This window comes from Podarcis erhardii (genome assembly GCF_964252035.2).
Source record: "Podarcis erhardii genome assembly, chromosome: 2".
Taxonomy (NCBI): Eukaryota; Metazoa; Chordata; class Lepidosauria; order Squamata; family Lacertidae; genus Podarcis; species Podarcis erhardii.
In genome coordinates this window covers 105016954-105040475 of record NC_138498.1, presented here as the reverse complement: position 1 = coordinate 105040475, position 23522 = coordinate 105016954, and the positions used below count along the sequence as shown (strand labels likewise).

The 23522-nt window shown below is 42.8% G+C and overlaps 1 protein-coding gene and 1 long non-coding RNA gene across 8 annotated transcripts in view; one reads left to right on the top strand and one right to left on the bottom strand.

Moving 5' to 3' along the window:
• Window positions 1-23522, bottom strand: part of FHIT (fragile histidine triad diadenosine triphosphatase) — a 1027317-nt gene that overhangs the window by 79320 nt on the left and 924475 nt on the right. The window lies entirely within an intron of this gene.
• The window catches only part of LOC309337484, a 74621-nt gene continuing 55172 nt past the window's right edge, over window positions 4074-23522 (top strand). The window contains exon 1 of the long non-coding RNA XR_014154349.1: window positions 4074-4177. This is a non-coding gene — a long non-coding RNA (uncharacterized lncRNA). The remainder of the gene's footprint in view (window positions 4178-23522) is intronic.

Genomic DNA, 23522 nt, shown 5'->3' with positions numbered 1-23522 from the left:
TCAAAGGTAAAGGTAAAGATAAAGGGAGCCCTGACCGTTAGGTCCAGTCGTGACCGACTCTGGGGTTGCGGCGCTCATCTCGCTTTATTCACCGAGGGAGCCAGTGTACAGCTTCCGGGTCATGTGGCCAGCATGACTAAGCCGCTTCTGATGAACCAGAGCAGTGCACGGAAACACCGTTTACCTTCCTGCCGGAGGGGTACCTATTTATCTACTTGCACTTTGAAGTGCTTTCGAACTGCTAGGTTGGCAGGAGAAGGGACTGAGCAACGGGAGCTCACCCCGTCGCGGGGATTCGAACCGCCGACCTTCTGATCGGCAAGTCCTAGGCTCTGTGGTTTAACACATAGCGCCACCCACGTCCCGCATCATCAAAACACAGTATTAAAAAACAACTTATTCCCATGATCATAAGTTGTTTTAAGTTTTTTTTTTAATACTGTGTTTTGATGATGCAGCTTGCCTTGGGACCTTAGACTGAAGCGTGGGTCTTAAAAGTATATACTTGAAGTATCCAAGGCCAGGCCAAAGAGGTATGTCTTCAGTATTTACCGGGAGCTCTATAATGAAGGTGCCAAATGCACCTCTGTGGGGAGGGAGCTCCCCAACTTAGGGGCTGCCATATAGAATTTTTGACAATTTTTATGCCGCTTCATCACAAATCGTCTCTAAGCAGTGCATAGAACCTCAACCCAATAAGAGTAAGAATGAGCTAAAACTAAATAATCAGAATTCAGTTACTGATCTCACTCTCCTGAAAGTTGGCCATGCCTGGTATAAGGCTGCTTGCTGTGTTTCTAGTGAGGGTCTTCAGCTGGTATTCTTGGCTCCAGTGGCTGGTTGCTTTCTAGACCCACGTTTTGGAAATGGTAGTCCTTTGCCTGCCAAGGTCTCAGTTCTCCTTTACATTCCTCTCTTAGTGATCTCATCTATGCCTGCACATTGGGCACGGACATGGGTGCTCAGCCTCCAAGGGAAACAAGCTTCTAGCTCAGACAACTGGTTACTTAACCAGCTAACTAACTAACTAGCTAACACACAGCAGTAGCTTTCTATAGTGGGGTACTGTCAGATTGTCCTCTGACGCTGCATTCAGCACCACCACTGCAGGTGGCCACAGAGAGTATTGCAGCAGGGGTCAGGGGTCATAAAGGACCAATAAGGTTCTAACTGGTCCTATATAGCTGTTGACTCTGACATAGCTCTGGAGACTAAACGTTTTGTTGTGCCAGAATAATTTTGTGTGTGTTGGAAGCCGCCCAGAGTGGCTGCGGCAGCTCAGCCAGATGGGTGGGATATAAATAAAATAGGAAGAAGAAGAGGAAGAGGAAGAGGAAGAGGAAGAGGAAGAGGAAGAAGAAGAAGAAGAAGAAGAAGAAGAAGAAGAAGAAGAAGACAACTGAGCTGTTGCCTTTCTGTCTCCATTTGATGACTGACTATATTTTTTCCTCAGTCACCAGTTTCCCTCAGGCTCTCTTGCCACAAGACGTGGCGCATTAGTGATCTGAGGAGAACGCATCTCTCAAACATCATCTCTCAGACTTGATGAATATGTTAGGTGCTGTATGTCATACTTATGAACTGAACAAAAAGTCTTTTATATATGCTTAGAAGCAGTGGGGGTTTTCCTGGGGGTACGCAGGAGTACGCATACCCCTAAACATTTTGTGAATCCTTGTACTTTTGTCCATTTACCGTATCTCTTTCCCCCAATTAGAACTATAAAATGGTGATTTTCTTGAATCAAAATGAGAGTACCCTTAAACATTTTTTTTTTTTTTTTTTAGAAAAAAAGCACTGCTTAGAAGAAGTACGTATTTGAGTGTTCAGGGAAAGATTGTATTAAACTACCATGTTTTCTTGGCTGACTATAGATTGGTGTCATTCTGATATGCACGGATGCAATTATATTACATTCCCCCACTTGCCAAAAATTAAGTGCCCTCTGATGAATTTAACAGCGCCTCATTCCTAAAGGTTCTTTCCTCAATTTCTGAGGATGCACTACTGGGTTGTATGTGCGATTATGCTAACATGTTGGGCGAGGAAGGCAGCAGGGTCCCTATCTACTCTTAACAGAGGGCAGCTAAAATTAAGACAGCATCGAAGCTGACAAAACACCTCTAATGAGAGGAACAATGAAACCAAGAAAATGTAAATGGGGGATCTTATTTAAGCCAACATGTTGCATTATGTATGAAAAGGTGAATAATAGCAAATACTTTAAGGGATCTGTCTATGGCTAATGAATCCTAAAGAGGCTTAACGATGTAGGTCAAATTGGAAGTTCCTGTGGGAATTTGACATTTACTAATATGCCTGTGTATTAATTACTCAAAGGAAAATGTCTTCAGTGTGATTGTGGAGCACGTGCCTCGCCAAGGCTGCCCTGCAGCTGTACAACAAAAAAATCTACATTGGCAATTTAATTTCTAACCCCTTTAATTGTTAATCCGGAAAATACTCAGTGCAATATAATGTTAATTCCATATCCAAAGAGAAAGCAAAAGATGGCAAAATGTCTTTTTTTAAAACAACAACAACACTGAGTAGCTTATAATGCAACGTTGTCACCAGCTGCACAGCGGCTATGTTATCTTTGGTTATCACACACACACAAAATCGGTATCAGTTCCCACGATGAAGAAAGACTATGATTAGTTATTAAATCAGCACACATTAAATTTACTTAAGTTCACCAGCAGGGAAAATGTTGGTGCCTCTGGGCTTAACAATAATTTCTAATCTTACAAGCAGACTGTATCTCCCCCCCCCCTTTTAAGAGTTGTGCTATAATTTCCCCCTATTGGAGTTCATTTAAAATGGTAATGCCATTACTCCTACTAATGCTCAAAACCAACATCGTAATCCTGAATTTTAATTAGTAATTATAATTAATCATAATTTCATTAATGAAATGTTTAGTTGGTAATTGTCTTTGAGCACCTTAGTCCCTGGGCTTATAAGCATTTCATAACTTTTAATTTATGGCGGGGGTCTGATTAAGTGGAACTGTCAACGTTAGTCTCCTTTAACGCTATTATGCAGCAAACTGCTTTTCATACCCTTCACGCGGTATTTATGCACACATTCTAATGGGTGGCTTTCCATGCCGGAAAGTGTTTTGTTAACAGAGATGCAATTAGCTACTTCCTAATGTGCAACTGCAAGAGGACAAGGAATTCACTAAACAGATGGATTATGGAAGGAAAAAACAACTACTCTTGGTTTCAACAGGTCATGGGGAAGAGCGGGACGTATGCTGAGGAGAAATGTGGGGATAGAGGAAAAATTTGTTTGGTCTGCATTTTTAGGTAAACCAACCTAAGCTGCACTTCCAAACTGTGGCTCCGAACATGAATTTTGCACCTCTCTGAATTTTGCAAATGGGATCATCCTCAGAAGGCGGTCCTTCTTGCGACTGGGCCCCTGGACACACCCCTGACTAAGTAGGTTTCGTTTCTAGGTCTAGGTTTCATTTCTCTAAATAGGCATCACGGGTCACAGCCAATCAGGAAAGGGGTGAGGGTGGTTAAGGAATTATATAAGCATCAGCGCAAGAGTGCCCTAGGCACTTGATTAGCTCTGCTGAACACCCTCCCTCCCACCCTTAGTGTAAGTTCTTGGCCTTGCTTGTGTGGTGCCAGTGTGGTGTAGTGGTTAAGAGTGGTAGTCTCATAATCTGGGGAACCGGGTTCGCGTCTCCGCTCCTCCACATGCAGCTGCTGGGTGACTTTGGGCTAGTCACACTTCTCTGAAGTCTCTCAGCCCCACTCACCTCACAGAGTGTTTGTTGTGGGGGAGGAAGGGAAAGGAGACTGTTAGCCGCTTTGAGACTCCTTAAAGGGAGTGAAAGGCGGGATATCAAATCCAAACTCTTCTTCTTCTTCTTGCTTTGGACTATATGTGAGTCGCCTGTCTTGGGACAGGGGCCAGGTAGGAATTTTTATCCATTTGGCAAATTGGCACTGGCCACTTGGTTTTTTGCCTACCGCCTTAGCAATCATCACAACTTTCCAGGTTTGACGGTTAGGCATTGGCTTAATTTTGTGTGTGAAGGGGAGGTGTGCCCCTCAATGATCAAAAGGTATTGCGTTAAAGGAATCTGGGGGTCCCGGATCTCGTCCGAAGTCCGCTTGATGGGCTAGGGCCATGTCGGGATCACAGAAACCTTGCGGTAAGCTTCTGTTGGGCAAAACCCCGATGTCACTGCCCCGATGGGTTTACCTACATAGACTCTGTCAACTGGGGCAGTAATCCGTTACAGTTTTCAGCCAATGCCTATGCCAATACCACTCACATTTAATTTGCAGTCAATAAAGTTGTGGCCTTAATGTTACCCATCAACCTTAATTCTGTGTCCGTGTGCAGTTATTTCATGGAGGGGGCTGGCTTGGGGCCTCAAGACGCAAAACTGTTGTCGACTAAAAAAATGCATTAAGAATATTATGATTATTGGATTAAAATAGGTTTAGAAATGCACACAGTGATAAAATTAGATTTGAATATGTGTTCCATAATAAAATAATATATATTTATCTTTCTGTACTGATTCCTACATTTCTCCAGTGTTGTTGTTTTTTCTAAAAAAAATAAATTAATACAGAAAGGGAATGCAACAGGCTTATGAAGGAACACTTCCAGAATTGACTAGCAGGTTTATCAGTAGTCTAGACCGCCTTAGCATTTTTGGTCAGCCTGTGCCAGGAAGGGAGAAGCTATGGCCCTCCAGATGTAGTTGAACTTGAACTCCCATCACCCCCCAGAAAATGTAGCCAATTTGCCATGGGATGATGGGAGTTATGGTCCCTAGGCTGTGGTTCCCTTTCATACATTCCAAAACACGATGTACTTTATCTCATAATTCATACAGCTTCCCAAAGCATTTTCCTTAGTATAACAATGTTTTCCCTCCTACCTTGGAGAGAATGGCAGAAAGATGCAACAAACGCCCTGATAGACATCCCTGCTCAGGTCCAAGCCCACCATTTCCAAGAGAGATTTGACTGTCTAAGCTCTGCATAATGTCAAATTACTAAAGTAACAGTTATTACTTACTGTGTGAGAGAGAAAAAGTTAAAGGATCGTGTTGAAACAGATGGCGGATCAATAGTTTCACGTACAGCCTGTATTCTCCACAGGCCACAGTATTCATAGATCTGAAGTTTAGCAGATGGTGTTTTTGCATTCATTTTCTAACTCACCAACCGTAAGATACTGTGTTTTCAAGAAACTAGTTGCCTTAAGGCTTGCATTATTATTATTTTTTTCTGAGAAAAGGGGTAAGTCCTTATTTTAAATATTTCCATGTGTTTGCCAGCACACCTATTTCACAAGTTCTCCTTTCCCAAAGATTGTCTTGCATCAGTGAAATTGTAACTCCAAAGGAGATGTTCTCATGATAAACACAGTGTTTCTTTCCTTTGGATATACAAAAAGTGAGGGAAAACAACAAGAACAACACCACATGCATTTTCTTAATAGTGCATATATTGCCCCCCCAGCACCACTGTCCACAGAGCCTCACAATAAGAACAAACGTATGAATTAGAGAAAGCTGTCTGGCGAATTTCTAGAAGCGCTTCTGCCAATGCATGTCTACCGTAGAGGCATCCCACCCCACCATTCCGAGTCTACCGAGTGCTTCTCCAAACCAGACTTGTGGAACTCATCACCACAAGGTGTGGCAGTCGACATCATGTCTATGCCTGTTGATTGCTTTCTTTTTTCCCACAGGGTTGCTTTGTTTTCACAAACCTCCCCACCACAGCTGCTTTTGTCAATTTTCAACATTAGCATTGTATTGTATAGTATTGCTGCATTTGATCTTTCCTGCGATTTAAACACATTTTGTAAGCAACCGTGCAGAGGTCAATGTGTACTGCATTCATAAGTAAACAGTTGAGGGTGGATCCCAAGAAAGTTAGACATATTTTGCACAGCAATCCTAACTCTCCCAATCTATCACACTGAACGAGGGTTAAGTTGTGGCGGAAACTTCCATGCTCCTGGCTCTGCTTAGCTTCCCTATTAGTCTCTATTATTATTTTCCCCTCTTCTTGATATCTGTCTGTGAGGAAAAGGAGAGAACAGTGACTGCCCATTTTTCTTTTTAGTCTTTTCAAACTGAACTATGCCATTTGCATTGTGTCCCCAGCTCTGCCTGAATTCATTTATTTCTTCTTTCAGCAAACTGAGGAAAGAAAAATAGCCGGACGCTCATGAATTAAAATGTTGGAATCATTTCAGTGGCTGTTTTTCTAAGAAAACCTGACTGGAAATTTTCTCAAGGCTGGGTTATCTGTCCCCACCAATGCTGGTTAGAAGATTAGTCTTGTCTCTCTCTCTCTCTCTCTCTCTCTCTCTCTCTCTCTCTCTGTGTGTGTGTGTGTGTGTGTGTTTGGTGGGGTGGGGTGGGGTGGGGTTGGGAGGCAGACTATATTAAGAGCACTGTATGAATTCTTAAAAATGTAGATATATCTTTGAACTAGGCCTGGAGTGGAACTTCAAAGGAGAATACAAATCCCCGCTACTTCACACCTGCTTTTAGTACAGCCAGCATTCAATATTTATTGCCTTCACCACCACCACCCCTCCAGCTCTGTTCCCATCAAGCGCTGGAAGTTGTTCAAATCTTAGGTCCAGTTTGGTTAACCTGCCAGGGAAACATGATCTCCCCCCCCCCCACCTTCCTCTGGCCCTATTCTGGACGTAAATATATTGTGGCTGATGATTTGATGATTCATACGCACTTTAATCCGCCGGGGCCATTAAATATTAAAGGGGATCTTTATCTAGCAAATTTACAACTAAATAAAATCCCCGCTAGCAGCGAGGATGAGGGGAACCGGTGTGACATTTTATTTGCTCGGGGAAAGGGGTTTTTCTCCAGTGGAAGTCGGGTAGCTTGACCCCAACGGGGCTTGTTTACTTAAAGCAGATCTATGAGCAATAGGCTGAGGGGGCATTTTCCTCAGATGCTAAGCTAATAGTTCACTCTCTCACTCTCTCTCTTTCTTCCTGCCTGTCAGACAGCAGGTTTCAGGTTGGCTCTCTCAGCTCTGTCATTTTTATTATCATCACCTTTCGACAAGCTGGAATGGAGCCTTTTTTTTTTTTTTTTAAAGGTTTTATTATTTGAGGTAGGGGTATTCAACTAAGGAAATGTGCAAGTGGAATCCACAATGGGGCTTTCTCCCCACTTAGCCCCCCCCCCACTCTCAAATTTGCTCTGGACGGTTCGGGGAGCCCGAAATTTAGGAGAAACACGGAGGGAGGAAAGTCCCGTAGCACAAGCGGAAATTGTTCCTCTCATGCAAAGCACTTCTAACTCACACAACCCTAAGCTCATTTATTAGGGAGTGAGGCCCATCAAAACATAGTGGCAGCACCATACTTTTAAAGACCCATGATACTGCTTTAAACATGGCTTTCCTCAAAGAAATCTGGGAGCTGTGATTTGTTAGTTGTTGGGAGGCCTCTATTCCCCTCACAGAGGTACAACTCCCAGCATTCCCTGGGAAGAGGGATTGCTTGTTAAGCTGCCCTGATAATTGTAGCTCTGTGACGTGAATAGGGGCCTTCTAACAACTCCAGTTATTTCTGAAACAAGCCATTGGTGCCATTCCATTCAGGAGATGTGGGAAGGAAGATCTGCAGATGCAGATGCAGGAAGGATGAGCCCTACATCAAATCTCATGTTGCTCTGCGTTGGAAATGTAGCTTGTTGATCTTTGAGGGCATTGACACAAGAAAATCCCCTTTCCCATGCATTTAAAGCACATGACTTTCCTTAAAGAATCATGGGAACTATAGTTCATTAAGGGTGCTCTGTGAGGGGAAAACTACAATTCCCAGATTTTTGGGGGGGGTGCGCTTTAAATGTGTGTCAAATGTACTTTAAATGTATGGTGTGGATCTGCCTCATGTGTGTCTAATTAAATCACAGCATTATTCAAAGGTTGTTCCCTAAACTAAAGGCAGGGATGAGGGGGCTTGCGACTCTCAAGATGTTATTGGACTACAATTCCCATCATCCCTAACTATTGGCCATGCTGGCTGGGGCTAATGGGAGTTCAACATCTAAAGAACTCTGAAGAAAACTGCACAGAACATCTTCTTAGAGTGACCTCCGTTATGATTCTCTATGTGTCTGAATTAGGACCAAAAGCATTAATCAACTATTTAGTGTAATTAATTGATTGAGTGTAAATTGCCATAATTAAATATTCACAAAATATTCCATGTAGTGAGATAATCCAATATTCTTTTTAATTGCTTAATGAATCGATTAATCTTCTAAAATCAAGACAATTAATTCCCATGTGGGAGAGGGATTAATTGTTTTATAGCCATAGCCTGAATTCAGGGAATGCCGCTCATTCCGAGAACCTTAAATCTCTTTACTGTGCATTTATTTTACTTGAACAAGGATTGAGGCAAAGTAGTTGCACCGTTTCTGACCACAGAGTAGCTTTACAGAACATATTAAATAGCAATAGAGCTGTAACACTCTCAATCTAGTCTATATAACGGATTCTTTAAAAGAATAAAATAAATAAAAATAAAAGAATGATACCAATACATATTCTGATTGCCCATACAATGTGTTACTGCAAATTCTGTGTAAGTCTGATTTCAATGAAATCCCTTTGAAAGTATTTGAGCAAGGATGAGATTGCAATTTGGGGAAAACAAACAAGAGTGTGAATCATGCGGCAGATCCTCACCATACATAAAGTACAATTGCCAAACATTTAAAGCACTTTGAAGAAAAACATCTGAGGAACCGTAGTTTCACCCTCATAGAGCTAGGGAAAAAAGGAGCGGTTTCTTGTGCCTAATTGCAATTCCCCTGAAGATCTTTAAAAAGCTACATTGTAAACCCAGGAATGCATGAAATGTGATGCATGGTACTGCTGGTAGCATCTTAATCTTCCTTCCCACTTCTCTAAAATGGAATAGGGCCAACAGACATAGCTTGTTTTAGAACTAGGTAGCTCTGTCGATTTATCTATTCATGGCAGTTATTCACCACATGTGGAGATGAAACAGCCCACCCCAACCCACAGAACAGTTGTGGGGCATCCAGTTTGGCCAAAATGCCTTGGAGATGCTGTGGTACTCCCTTCAGTTCTCAGAGTGGTTAAACAATCAATACACCTGGACAGGGAACTATTGGTTCTCATCCTCCAAATTGATACAGAGGCTCCCTGTAAACACCAACCACCTGATCGTTGGTTACAGTGACTTCCTTTGAACTCTGACAGGTGTCAGGTGATGATGTCAGATGATTGATAGGTGGGCTGTCCTATCCATCTGTCAAAGCTGGCCTCTGGGAGAGGGAAGGAATGAGGGATCCATCCCTAATCTGTCCGGACCCAGTTCCCTGCCTATGATTTGGTGGAATAAACCAGATTTGGGCTGACTCAATTCTTATTCCAGTACACTGGCCCTGCCTTTATGAAGCCAAATTTCCTGTGATGCCATCATGAAAAATAAGAAGCCCGGCCTGCTAGAGAAGCTACCGTTTTGTAAAGCTGGGGGCGCTTTAGGAGGAATGTGATTTTTGGGAACCCAAATGCAAAACAAATGAATGATCTGAGCCTCTCAAACTAATGCGCAGATCAAAACTTAACTACCCGCCACATTTTGCACTTTTCTGAAAATTGCAATGTAGTTCTCAACATATTAAATGCATCAAAATGTGCATTTAAAGACATATTTTAAGAGAAAATATGTGCATTTAAATAGGTATTTTGAGGGATTTTTCCCCTTCTTCAAAATCGCAGATTAATGCTGAAATGGAAAAGAACAGAATTATGGATAAGAACACACCAAGGCAACATTCATTCCTCCTGGGTTGAATATTCTCCCAATGGACATCAACAGCCAGAACTTGTCGTGTCTCAGGAGCTTGTAAATGCAGAACAATGACCCAACCTTCTTAAAAACAAACAAACCCTGTTACACTTCAGCAAAGCAAAAACAGCAACAAACTACCTGAACCCGCTAGTTGCCCCCAAGCAGCCCCATACCATCATAAACCCATGTAAATAGCACTCTTACTTATCAGCACTCGCAAGCCAGCACAGAGTTAGGTGGCCCCACCTGCAGTGTATCAGAAGAACCTAAATAGATCCTTTGCATGTGTGAAAAGAGACAGCTGGTAAGATACCTTGAAATATCCCCAGCCGTTTAGCCCAATGGAATGAGCAAGCCTTTGATACCTCCCTTTGTACCTCTATATATGCAACTGCAAATGTATGTTTTAAAATGTCAGATTTCATTTCTTCATTTCAACTGAAGCAATGTTGCCACATTCTGGCTTGGAAGCTTATGAAAGCAGCCAATTCCTACACACACACACAGAGAGAGAGAGAGCTTCATGATATTTTTAGAGCGTCTTTTCAGGCTCCATGTACCTGCATCTCCAGATAATCTCCTTTGATGTTTTTGCAAAACAACAACAACAAAGGAGGAGGAGGATGCCCTCTGTGTGGTATATGTGTGGGTGGGTGTTTTCAAAAAAGACAGGATTACAGAGAACAAAAAGGCAGTTCCGTGAATAACAATACCAAAACAGGAGATATAATCTTCCTCGTCTTCCCCCAAAATTCTGGCAGGCAAGGGTAATCAGGCTTAGAAGAAAGATCATACAGAATAATTCTGTTATGTATCAATAACTTGCAGCAAATTAATGTCACAGTAGAGTCCCTCGCGCTATAATATTGGCCAAAGGCCTTTGATCTATAGGAGACGTCATTCTCGGCTTTAATCCTGCTCGTATATTGTACAACAGAGAAAAGTGGCCTGTGGTAGCTGGTGAGCCTGCAGCCAATGATGTCACAGGGTGGAAAAATATTTCAGGTTTTTGCCCCATTGCCCTCCTTTGCAAAGGTACTGTGGACTCTCAAGCATTTTTATAAGCGGTTTCATAGATACTCAGCACCTAACTGAACTGAAAGGTGTCTTAACTTATTGCAGAAGGGCTCTCTGCTGTCACAATGTGGTGGTTCATGCTACAGTATCTAAATTACTCAGAAGTAGGCCACACTTAATTCCATGATTGCTGCCTAATAAATATACATATGACTGCAATCTGAACTGGTTCATCTTAAAGATGCCACACAGGGATGTTAACAAGGGACCCCATATATTTCCAGACATGAAGGGAAATATTATAGCGGAAGAACGTTGCCTCAAGAGAGTGAGGAAAATTCCAAGGGATGATTCACACCCTGGCCGGCACTTTCTTGATCTCCTGCCCTCAAGCAAAAGATATAGAAGCATGATTAGTCACACCAACAGGGTAAAGAACAGCTTCTATCCGTGGGCTGTTAGGCTGCTGAATGAAAAGATAACAACAGGGCAACTGACTTTTGGGTTTGGTGGTGTGCGTCAGTAAACGAGGGGAATTAAGACTAAGAGAGCTGAGTGGGGGGGGGTGCTCGTGTAATCTCACTGTATACACGTTGTAGAAGTGACAATAAAGTATTTCAATTTCAATTATCCACCTCGTTCAGCTTATTCACTTCTACATGTTTCCCCACAACATGTTTCCCCACAACATGGAACAAGGCGGAGGGATATTTCATTGACTAGGACCTGGGACATCAGAGGTAACGTGACCCTTAGCTAGTCATTTGTCTCTCAGTCTGTCCTCCCTCACAGGGTTGTTGTGAGGATGAAATTAGGAGGGGAGAACCATGTACACTTGTAATAAAATAAAATAAATAAAATAAAATAAAATAAAATAACCTATCAAGCAAGGTTGCTGTGAGGAAAACATGGGTTGCGAGAGTAAACCCATAAGTACTATGTCTGCTTACCTGGGTGCAGTGTGCAGGCAGGGTGCACTTCATGATCCTTTGCCACATATAGGCTCTGCACACTGAGTTCTCATCTGTACCGTCCTACTTTCTGCAACAGCATTTAAAATTTACCACAATCCCCTTTAGCCTCACAAAAACCCCGCAAAGTAGATCAGAGGTGCAATTTTCGCAAAACAACGAAAAGAACAATTCTAGCCCCTTAAAGGCTAAGAAATTTATTATGGCGTAAGGTATCTTGGGCTAGGGTCTGCTTTGTCATTATTCGAAATCCATGAAAGGTTATTCAACAAGCCATTTTCTAGCCTTTAAAGTACTACTGGGCTGTTGTTTTATTTCTGCCGCAAGCCAAGAAGTCAGGCATTCTGCTCCCTCTCAGACGTCCACCATCAGGGCATGAGAGCAATAGCATTCTTCTGCTCATGTTCTGAGGTGAACTGCATGATGCAGTTTTCCAGCCAATGTGTACAAAAATGCATTTATTTAGGGAAAGTGTGCATAAACATGCATATATTTTTGAGACTTCTTTTAGTGGGTGGGATCTGAAAGACCTGTCTTTGGTCTGCATAGTTATGTATTTAGGCTTTTTTGAATGTGTTTGCTCTAATATATTTATCTATATGAATAAACATTGTGTGTACACGCACGCGTGCGCTTATATTATTTTGAGAAGTCACTTTAGGTCCCCTTTGTGAGGAAAGCAACTTAATTAATATAGTGACATAATAACAGTTAATATATTTGTGAAAAGAACACACAGTATATTAAGGAAATCTGCTTGTTAAAATGTGTAAGAAAAAATTGAATGCAAAAATGTGTATATTAGGAGACTGATACATTAAAATGCTGACAAATTTCCATGGGAACTTTGTTCTTTCTTTTTAAAATGCGAACTGATGCAGCAAAATAGAAAACGTAAGACTGGGGGGTGGGGGCAGAAACTGATAAAACTGAAAATGACAAATTCATCCATCCCTAAGTAGACCCTTTAAAGCTGATGGATTTGGGTAACTTATGTTCATTGCCTTCCACTGAATATCACCCTATGGATTAAACCTTATGTGTTAGGTTTTATGCTACCACTTATGGCCTCTGGGCCAGCTTGCCAGCAATCAAAAACACTGGCCCCACCAGCGGCAATTGAGTTAAATCAGTTCAGCGAGCCTGGTGCTCATCTGTTAGGAATACATCTGCAAATCTCAGCAGAAGATGGGTATTGTGTCTTTAAACATCCAAGTGCACAGAAGCATTAAAGCAAACTTTTCCAGCTGACCTCCCAGTGTATTCTGGGTTGAATTGCTGAGAGCAATTGGCTGTCCTCTGGGAGACACACACACACACACACACACACACACACACACACACACACTTTTCTGTTTGGCAAAAAGCTACAAATAAAGAAAGGAAGGGGAGGAAAGGAAAGTTAGAATTCTGCCAAGGGTGCGAAGTCAAAACTCTCGGACATTTTGGGTACCTGCAGGGGTCTATGTAACCTCTGACAGTGACAATAATAATGAAAACAAAAAAAATTCCTTCCAGTAGCACCTTAAAGACCAACTAAGTCAGTTCTTGGTATGAGCTTTCGTGTGCATGCACACTTCTTCAGATACACGTGCACTTCTTCAGATACACGTTCTTCAGATACTGCATGCACACGAAAGCTCATACCAAGAACTGACTTAGTTGGTCTTTAAAGTGCTACTGGAAGGAATTTTTTTTGTTTTGACTATGGCAGACCAACACGGCTACCTATCTGTAATAATAATGAAGCTGTTGTTCTTCACCAGCCTGTGGGTATCCATGTAATGTTGAATAGCAGATACACAGCCCACTGGATCCATTTGATGCATACTAAAATGAATGTTGTTGTTGATTTGTCCTACAAAGCTGCTCCTGGACTGAGAACAAGCTTCTTGCACTTTGCCCAGTTCTTCTTCAACTTCATGAGCGTGTGTGCGTGAGAGAGAGCCTGAATAGCTCAGCTGGTTAGTGCGCGGTGCTGATAACACCAAGGTTGCAGGTTCGATTCCCATATGGGACACCTACATAGCCTTGCATTGAAAGGGGTTGGCCTAGTATTCAGGGGTCGGCAACATTTTTCAGCAGGGGGCCAGTCCACTGTCCCTCAGAACTTGTGGGGGGCCATACTATAGTGGGGGGGAAATGAATGAATTCTTGTGCCCCACAAATAACCCAGAGATGCATTTTAAATAAAAGCACACATTCTACTCATGTAAAAACACCAGGCAGACCCCACATATAACCCAGAGATGCATTTTAAATAAAAGGACACATTCTACTCATGTAAAAACACACTGATTCCTGGACCGTCCGCAGGCCAGATTTAGAAGGCGATTGGGCCAGATCTGCCCCCCAGGTCTTGGTTTGCCTACCCATGGCCTAGATGATGCTCAGGGTCCCTTCCAACTCTATGATCTATGTGCACATGTGTATGTTGAGACTGGTTTAAAAATAATTATTTGACTTGACTGAAATGATTTTGTTTACAAGCTTCCCTGACGTCCTTATTTCAGATATGGACTTGTGACACCATCCACACATACAAATTGCAGCTGAGCTGATGGGATGAAAGAGTGGCCATGTGGGCAACTGAGGCAGAGGACGAAGGAAGCCAAGAAGAATAAAGTACAATAAAGGTGCAGGGGAGAAGAGCATCAAAAAGATGTTTGCTAAAAAGGAGAGGGAGAGCATGGCTCTCAACACTCGCAAAAAGGAAACTCCAGCAGGAACTTGCATGTTTGTTAAGGTCATCATTGGGGGTCTGTTCTTGAGGTACCCACCACAAAAGGTTAGTGGAAATTGCTCCCTAAAATGTGCCTATTGGGAGAAATTGACAGTGAAATGCTGGTGAATTTTTATTATTATCAGTGCTTTTTTTCTAAAAAAAAAAAAATGTTTAGGGGTACTCTCATTTTGACTCAAGTAATTTTCCTACTCATATTGAAATACTGCCCCTCAATGAGGCCAAACTTTCAGCAGTAAAACACCACACATCCATATTCCACACTGCTTCACACATTAAACGCTCGCTTGCGTCTGAGACTCAGGAAACAGCGTGGCAGGAAATGAGGCCACCATCTTGGGTAGCAACGGAACTGACGATTCACCATGCTAGAGAAGAAACTAAAAATTCTTAAACTTTTAGTTTCTTCTCCTGTTAGATTCACAAAATGTTTAGAGGTATGCATTCCCCTGCGTCCCCCCAGAAAAAAAGCACTGATGATTATGATGATGATTGCAAACTGATGTGGAAATGTGGAGAACAAAGTTTAAGATTTTTTAAAAATGAGATAAACTGAAATGGGCAGATTCACCCATTCCTACCGAAGGTCCCAAAACTGGTACTAGCCCTAACTATTTGGTCTTGAAGCCTCCTCCCATGAAATTAAATTGCCTTAGGCAGCTCAAGGCATAGCTTCCTCTCCTTTCTGAACACCCCAACAGCCAGGTGGGTTAAGGGGAAGCATCATCCCCACTCACCAGCTTCCGAGTCGCTCCTGACAAAGCCTTTCACACACCATCAAGCTGCCGTGTGTCTCCTGTCACTTCTCCTGCCTAGCTCTCTCAGCTAATGTGCACACATGCTCCAGGAAGCCCAGCACATCCTTCCACAACCACATTGCAGGCAGACACATTGGCATAAAAGGTAAAAAAAAGGTAAAGGACCCCTGGGCGTTTAAGTCCAGTCAAAGGCGACTATGGGGTGCGGCGCTCATCTTGCTTCAGGCTAAGGGAGCTGGCGTTTGTCCACAGACAGCTTTCTGGGTCATGTGGCCAGCATGACTAAACCACTTCTGCCGCAATGGGACACAGTGATGGAAGCCAGAGTGCACGGAAACACTGTTTACCTTCCCACCACAGTGGTACCTATTTATCTATTGGCACTGGTGTGCTTTTGAATTGCTAGGTTGGCAAGAGCTGGGACTGAGCAACGGGAGCTCACCTTGTTGCATGGATTCGAACCACTGACCTTCCGATCGGCAAACCCAAGAGGCTCAGTGGTTTAGACCACAGCGCCACCCACATCTCCACTGGCATATTATTGGCACATTATGTCTATGACCAGGGTGTCGGAGAAGTTTAAATGACTGGTTTCGATCATAATTGCTACCGCTTTGAAGTCAGCAGCAACACATATGCATGGTGCAGATTAAATTGAGACAGATAACTTTTCGCCTTGTTTATGTACATAAATTATTAATATTACAAAAAAGCGTGAATTATTTAAGTTATTAAGCTGCTCAGCTAATTTCATGCCTTAATTAGCTTTTAGTGTTTACTTCAAAAGATCAAAAAGTTTTAAAAACCTATATTGTAGCCATGCAAACGGCGCAAAATAATAATAATAAAAAACCAGGATCACGTTTAATTTGTTTTCACTTTTTTGTTGCATTGAAGGGTCTCACCTATAAGCAACTATATTTATCTATTTGTGAAATTCAACTGAGGTTGCCCTTTATTTGAGACCATTGCAATCTGTTATTTCAGACATGGCAGCTCCCAATTGCCTCTTTCGAACGCTGATCTGGAAATCTCACTGGAAAACAGTACTTACCGCCTTCCTCAACCTGATGCTGCCAGATGTTATAGACTCTAACTCCTATCAGCCCCAGTCAGCATGGTCAATGCTCAGGCATGCTGGGAACTGTAATCCAAAACATCTGGATGGCCCTGCTTGCAAACAGGATGCTGGACTAGATGGGCCTGATCCTGCAGGGCACTTCTTGTGTTCTTCAGAGAAGGAGTCATTAATGCTGCAAGTTGTGAGACGCTGGTAAAAGCATGACAAAAGTAGAGTGTCTCATGTTTCTACCTGCCTTCTGCCTTCACAACCTTCTGGGTTATTGGATCTACAATGTAGAACTCGGACCGAAATATGGCCCAAAGTGAACTTCAAAATGAATTCCCCCTCCTTTTGTGAATGGATCACTGCTAGGGGAATCCATTCAATGGCTGCAACCTTTGCAGTTCAAATCCCAGAGGATTTGACTCCCTTCCTATAAAAGTATTGCCTGCACCATGCTCAGCCTGTACTTATTACAGTGGTACCTCGGGTTACATACGCTTCAGGTTACATACACTTCAGGTTACAGACTCCGCTAACCCAGAAATAGTACCTCGGGTTAAGAACTTAGCTTCAGGATGAGAACAGGAATTGCGCGGTGGCAGCAGGAGGCCCCGTTAGCTAAAGTGGTGCTTCAGGTTAAGAACAGTTTCAGGTTACGAATGGACCTCCGGAACGAATTAAGTACTTAACCCGAGGTACCACTGTATTATGATTGTTCCTTTCTGAAAGTAAGAGCTGTTCAGTAGTGGGACCCCAGAAGCTGGTCTTCTTCCTTGGCGACCACTCACAGCAAAATAAGATTGTCTTCCATGAACACGGTTTTAACAGTGAGTCCGTAAGTGACTGTGGAAGCCAATTCTGGATCCACACGTCCTTCCACAATGGGGACATAGGTTTCCAGGCGGGAGTTGATCACAGTAAGGATTTGCCAAGCATGCTTTCCTCTTAGCATATTTCTCCCTTGTGTCCTGAGTTCGAGCATCTTCGAAGCCCATTTCTTTTGGTAAAGGCTATTCTCCAATTGGAGCGCTCTCTGGCCAGTGTTTCCCAGTTGTCAGTGTTTATACTACATTTTTTAAAGATTTGCCTCGAGAGAGTGTTTAAATCTATTTTGTTGACCACCAGCATTACACTGTCCATTTTTAAGTTAGGAATAGAGTTGTTGCTTTGGAAGATGATCATCAGGCATCCGCACAACATGACCAGCCCAACCAAGTTGATGTTGAAGAACCATTGCTTCAACACTGGTGATCTTTGCTTCTTCCAGTACACTGGCTGGACTCTCCTCCATTCGAGGTTTTTAAGCAGACACTGGATGGCCATTTGCCAGGGATTCTTCAGCTGTGATTCCTGCACTGCAGGAGGTCAGACTACATGACACTTGGGATCCCTTCCAATTCGACTATTCTGTGTTCCATTCCCTCCACTTTCTTTGAATGACTGGAAGCCTCAGTCTTTCCCAGTATCAGTTTCCTCATGAACGTCTATTGGCTTTTTTTTTTTTTTGTAATACCTGCCTAGCCTAATATTTATTTAATACCTTTTTCATTTTCTCAGGCCTTTGATCTTTTTTTAGTACTTGTTTATAGGTGGTACTGAGTGAGAGGGACCAAACGTGTGAATCAGCCAATGCCAGATTTACGTATAAGCTAAACAAGCTATAGCTCTCTTGGGGGCCCAAAAAAAATTTAAAGGAAAAAAATCTGTATGTACATTTCCAAAATATAAAAAACAAATAAAATAAAACCTACATACAGCAACAGTGTTTTGTGTTGTGTAGGCTCCTATGATATACCAGTAATGGGCCCCGCCTGCTAGCCTGCTCCCTGAAATATCACTGGTTTGCTCATTTCTGTATACGGGGTGCCTACGTTCTGCATGGACTAGTTGCAGGACAACATGTGCAAATGGCTTTAGATACCTATTAGGTCCATAAATTACCATATAGCATATATTCAACACAAAAAAACAGTGCCAATTTGTTGTTGACAAAGGACAGCTGGACATACAAAGGGCCCCATTGACTTCAGTAGCTTAGGGCCTCATCAAACCAAAATCCGGCCCTGGACTCAGCATAAGGCTTCTTACTGTGCTTCCTACGACAATTTTAGTATAGTTTTGTTGGGGGGTGGAGGAGGTCACACATGCAGATGAAGAATGCTAAGACTTAGGATAGTAGCACTGGATGGAGCTGTCACCATCTCTTCTATCTGGACACATATTTTAATTGGAAATGTGGCACGCATTTCTAAGCCAAAGTGAAGCATCTTTAGCAATGTATCGCTTTCATCTATAATTTGCAAGTGTATAAATAAATGCCGAAGGCCATTAATTGCATAGCATTTGACAAGTGGAATCCTGGTTAGACTCATTATACTACTGGAAGACCTAAGCCCTCCATAAAAATGGAGTTGATGTCACTTCAGAAATTACAGGAGAGATGTAAAGTTAAAGCTCATCAGACAATACAGAGGCTAAGCTATTATAGTTAATGAGCCATTCATGGCCCAACTACTCTAACCTCAGAGGTTATTGACTAAAAAATATGCCTATAACTTATGGACTTGCTTTTTTTTTACCTTTTTAATTAAGACTCCAATTAAAATACCCAGCCTCACGTATCTCTTGTAAATCAAGTCACTTTGATCCGATCAAGGAATTTACACGTACAGTCTCTGTGGCGCACGAGACAGCCACTTGTGCTGGGTTGCTTAATGAAAAAGGCAGGGAAGGCCTAAATGATCCATAATCATTCTGTTCTGACATGCCGCAGTTCAAAGACAAGATGTGCCATAGATTTCAGATGGAATGAAAACAGACTCAGTGGCATTTTCCAAAGGAAAACGTGAACATTTTCTCTCCCTAACATTGACAAGTGGCAGAACTGAAGAGTCAACAACGAGACGGATTTTGTGCTCGTGCACCTTTCACCCCTGCTTTTCTGATAGGAAAAGGAGATGTGCTTTAAAAAAGAAAATAATGCTGTGTAACCTGCCCATTTCTATAAAGCCTTGGATATTCAGGCACGTTAGCCTTTCGGTAACCAGCAGCAGCTGAAATGGCCATGGGTGTGAAACCTACATATTTAAAGTAATGCATAATCCACGCATAGCATCAGCTAATCCAGGCCACTGGGATATTTAAGCAGATTTTCAGAACAATCTCCTGCTCATAAGATGTTGGTTCAGGGCACCCTGAAGCCAGCAAATGTGCTAGTTTGACAGCAAACCGATCCCTAGGATACCGTAATAAATAGGAATGCTTATTATAGAGCTGGATTTAGGGCATTTTGAGAGCTTTCCTCAGATGGGAGTCTCAAGTGTGCTCATTGTCACAGCTATATGCTGCACAGCTATTGCTCATGAGGTACCCGTCTGTATCTTCACAGCAGATATAGGGTAGTCGGAGGGTGGAGAGTGTGCAAGCCATGATGCATTCAACAGGAGTGATGGAGTCATGTTGTTCCTCCTTGGGATGTTGTGGGCATTCAAAGATGGGGCACTCAATAAAGCAAGGACCACTGTTCCATTGCCCCAAAACAGGATTGAAGTGATTTTGTGAGGTTACCTCCTGCAAAATCATGCCCAAGAACAGTGGGTATTACCAGAGGCATTCTGTTCTAGGGATGTAGCAGACTAGCCACTGTTTGAAGTGTGATTATTATTATTTACTAAACTTATTTACCGCCCTTCATCCAAGGATCACAGGCCAATTTACAATATAAAAACACAAAAATGCATAACACCATAACAAACAAAGCAATACCCCGCCCCACACAGTTTAAAAGTTTAATAGTTTAGTCAGCCAAAGGCCTGGAAGAAGAGGAATGTTTTTGCCTGGAGCCTAAAGATATGTAAAGAAGGCACCAGGTGAGTCTCTCTGGGGAGAGCACTCCACAAATGGGGAGGCACTTCATAGGTAACAGGTAAACAACCCCCTCCAAATATTTAGGCTACACCATCTCCTCCATTTAATTCAGTCTTTGGGGAACATGTACTTCCACCTCCAAAACCTACAACAAATCCCGGTGTCAAATAGTTGGTGGTGACAGAGGACACCTTTGGCTCAAGGCTAGAACAAGATGTCCTCTGCAAACACTGTAAAATAAGGTTCCTCTTCTAGGCTGGCTGGATCCCTGAATTGGAGTACTTCTGCTGGAGGCAGCTGTTGCTGGCAAGCAGCAAAGGAATCAGGGGCAATTGGCAAGCCCCCAGCTGGCCCCAGCCCACCGGCTGGTGTGCTGAGCGTTCTCCAGTCCTTGGATCAGCATGAAACTGCGACCCTAGCTTCAGAAGACTTCAGAAGCTGGACACGCACACTCAGCAGAGTAAATAACCCTGCGTGACAGAAGTGGCACGAGAGGCTGTGTTGAGCATATTTACAAGCAGTTTATTCAGCATACATCAGGACAAAAGGAAAACATGTCTTCTCTCCTTCATGTCCAAAAGCAAGCAGCATAAGCAAAAGCTATACACAAACGGAAGTTCCCAGCAAGCTGTGCTGGACTGTAAACAGGCAACAATCATGCCTGTTCCTCTTAAGGTGGAACGGAATATTCTAACAGCTAATATACTCTCCCTAATAAGAGTGCTCTGGGCTGGTGATGCACTGCCACATGTTATAATGTATCAGTAGGACCTGATAGGAGAGTCCTGGTTTAGGTTCCTGCTTATTGAAGGTCCCCACTTTCTACCATCTCATGTGAGCAAGGAAGAAAACGCAGGATGAGGCTCTGCAGAGAGGAGCAACAGGGACAGGAAACAGCCACCATTGATTCTCAACAGGGACAGGAAACAGCCACCATCCCAATGATGTCCAAGTTAAGCCTTGTCACCTTCTCCCATATAATTTAATAGTCACCACTTACTCCTATGGGGACAAGAAAAGCCCAGTGCTTGGGGACTCCACCGTTGATGAAAGAAAAACCTGTGTTCCACCACTGACAGTGGCCTTGTTGGCAGGCACCCCTTCCCCAAGTGGTTGTAGCCCCGTGGTCCTTGGTCAGTACAAGCCCTCCCTCTCCACATACCCCACCCACCCTAAGGACAGAGACTTTGCTAGTAACAGCTGAAACTTCATCAAACTACGGGGGAAAAGTGACAGGTGCAGAATGCATGCGAAAACAGCAACCTCCCAAATCCAAATGCAAACAGAAAGACTTTCTAGTTGCCTAATGATAGGATCCTCATTTACAAGCTTGTTTTGGGAACGAGGTGTTATTTTTTACTAACTGCTGCAAGATTAAGCCTCCCACTAGCTTGCGATGGTGTGAAAACCATAAATTACTTTAAAGAATTTGGGGAGGGGGCGAGGGAAACAGTGGGAACATTCCAATTAGGAGCCACACGGTACTCACATACCTGTATTCCTGCTTCTCATTTACACCTTAATGGTGTTTTAATAAATATTACATGAGTCAAAAACAGATCCACAGAAACCATCAGCCCAGTAGGACGATATTGCCTCTTTTAAAGCTTTTCTAATTAAAAAATTATATCGAGCGAGTTCTGCAAACCATGTATGAATTATTTAATTTGTAGCAGCCAGGAAGTAATTTCTTCCTGTATTCAAAGCTTTAAAAAGTCGTTCCTTCTTAAAGAAAACTCAAAGGTTATGTTTTCTGCAAAAAAAAAAAAAAATGTAGAGTTGAGTGCCCATTCTCAAACTTCACAAGTTGGCGCTGACTGTGGCTGTGTGTTCAAACTGCTCACACCAAATCCCACTCCCCAGATCCTTTCTAGACAGCTTTGCATGGCAATCAAACAGATGCATGAAGCCCATGTGCTGGTCACTCAAGCAAGTCTATCACATGGTCACTCAACAGCAAACCTATGGGCTGCTGCAAGATAGAAATGTCATCCAAATGGATTGATCAGGTTTGGCTTAATACAAAATGCCTGGCTTTCTGCCTCTGCCAACCAAACAGTGCTTTCTGCTTCTTGAATTTCAAGCCACCAGTTTGAGGAACCCTGAGTTGGAAGGTTTCATTTTGGGTCCAGATATCCATGACACCAACCTGGCCCTGATACCGTGGCTGAAATGAAAACTGGATACAAGATCTGTTTTGGAACCAAGGGTAGCCCAATACATTTTGCCGCCTGAAGCGAAGGAAAAGATAGCACCTCACATTCCAACCAAATGGACTAGCACCAATCTTACTTCAATGCTGTTGATGGGGTAACACACTAAACTACACTTGAAGGCAACAGGGTAATTTAGGAGGTGCAGGGCACATTGCATGCCACACATGCCGCTTTCCAATGCTGCCTGAAGCAGCTGCCTCACTCTGCCCAATGGTAGGACCAGCCCTGGTTGCAACACCTCATTCACTGCTCCACAGCAGCACTCTAGAATCCAGCCAATAAGGAGCATCATGACGGAATGGAGATTTGAACTCCGGCCTCCCCAGTCCTAGGCTGACACCCTAACCATTCATCACAGTAGCTTTCAGCTCACTCTAGCTGTGGGGGATAGGCAAAATAAAATATAAGGGCTTGTATCCAATGTAGTGCTAAGAAACTCATCTCATTAGCACAAGGATTGATGCTTGCACAACAGAACTCCCCCAGCTCTCCTCCTCCTACACGTCCCCTAAATCTGTCCTAGGGGTTTCCCCAACCCTCCAGAGCAGATTTGTGTAGGATGTGGGGCATGTACAGGTGGAGGAGAGGGGAGAAAATCCAGCTGGGAATGTGTATATCCTTGCACTAAAGGAATAAGCACATTGGATTTCGCCCATGGTTATTTGAAGGGCCTATTATTATTATTATTATTATTATTATTATTATTATTATTATTAAAAATGCTTGGCATATCCATTGCAAACATGTACACATTTCATAGTGCAGCTTCTCTTGCAAAAGCCATTTAAGTGTGATCTCCAGCTGTCCTCAATTCAACGAGCCAATCCCTCAGGGTGATGGGTGGGGGTTAAGCACTTAGATGCTCTACAAAGGAATTTATTGATACTCTTTTTTTCTGTCTTCTCTAGACAACTACTTTTATTAATTATTTGAACAAGATTTCACTGAGATGAAAGAGCCCATTCTCCTTTGATGTGACTGCATAACTATCATTAACATTTTATTATTTTTGGGAGCATA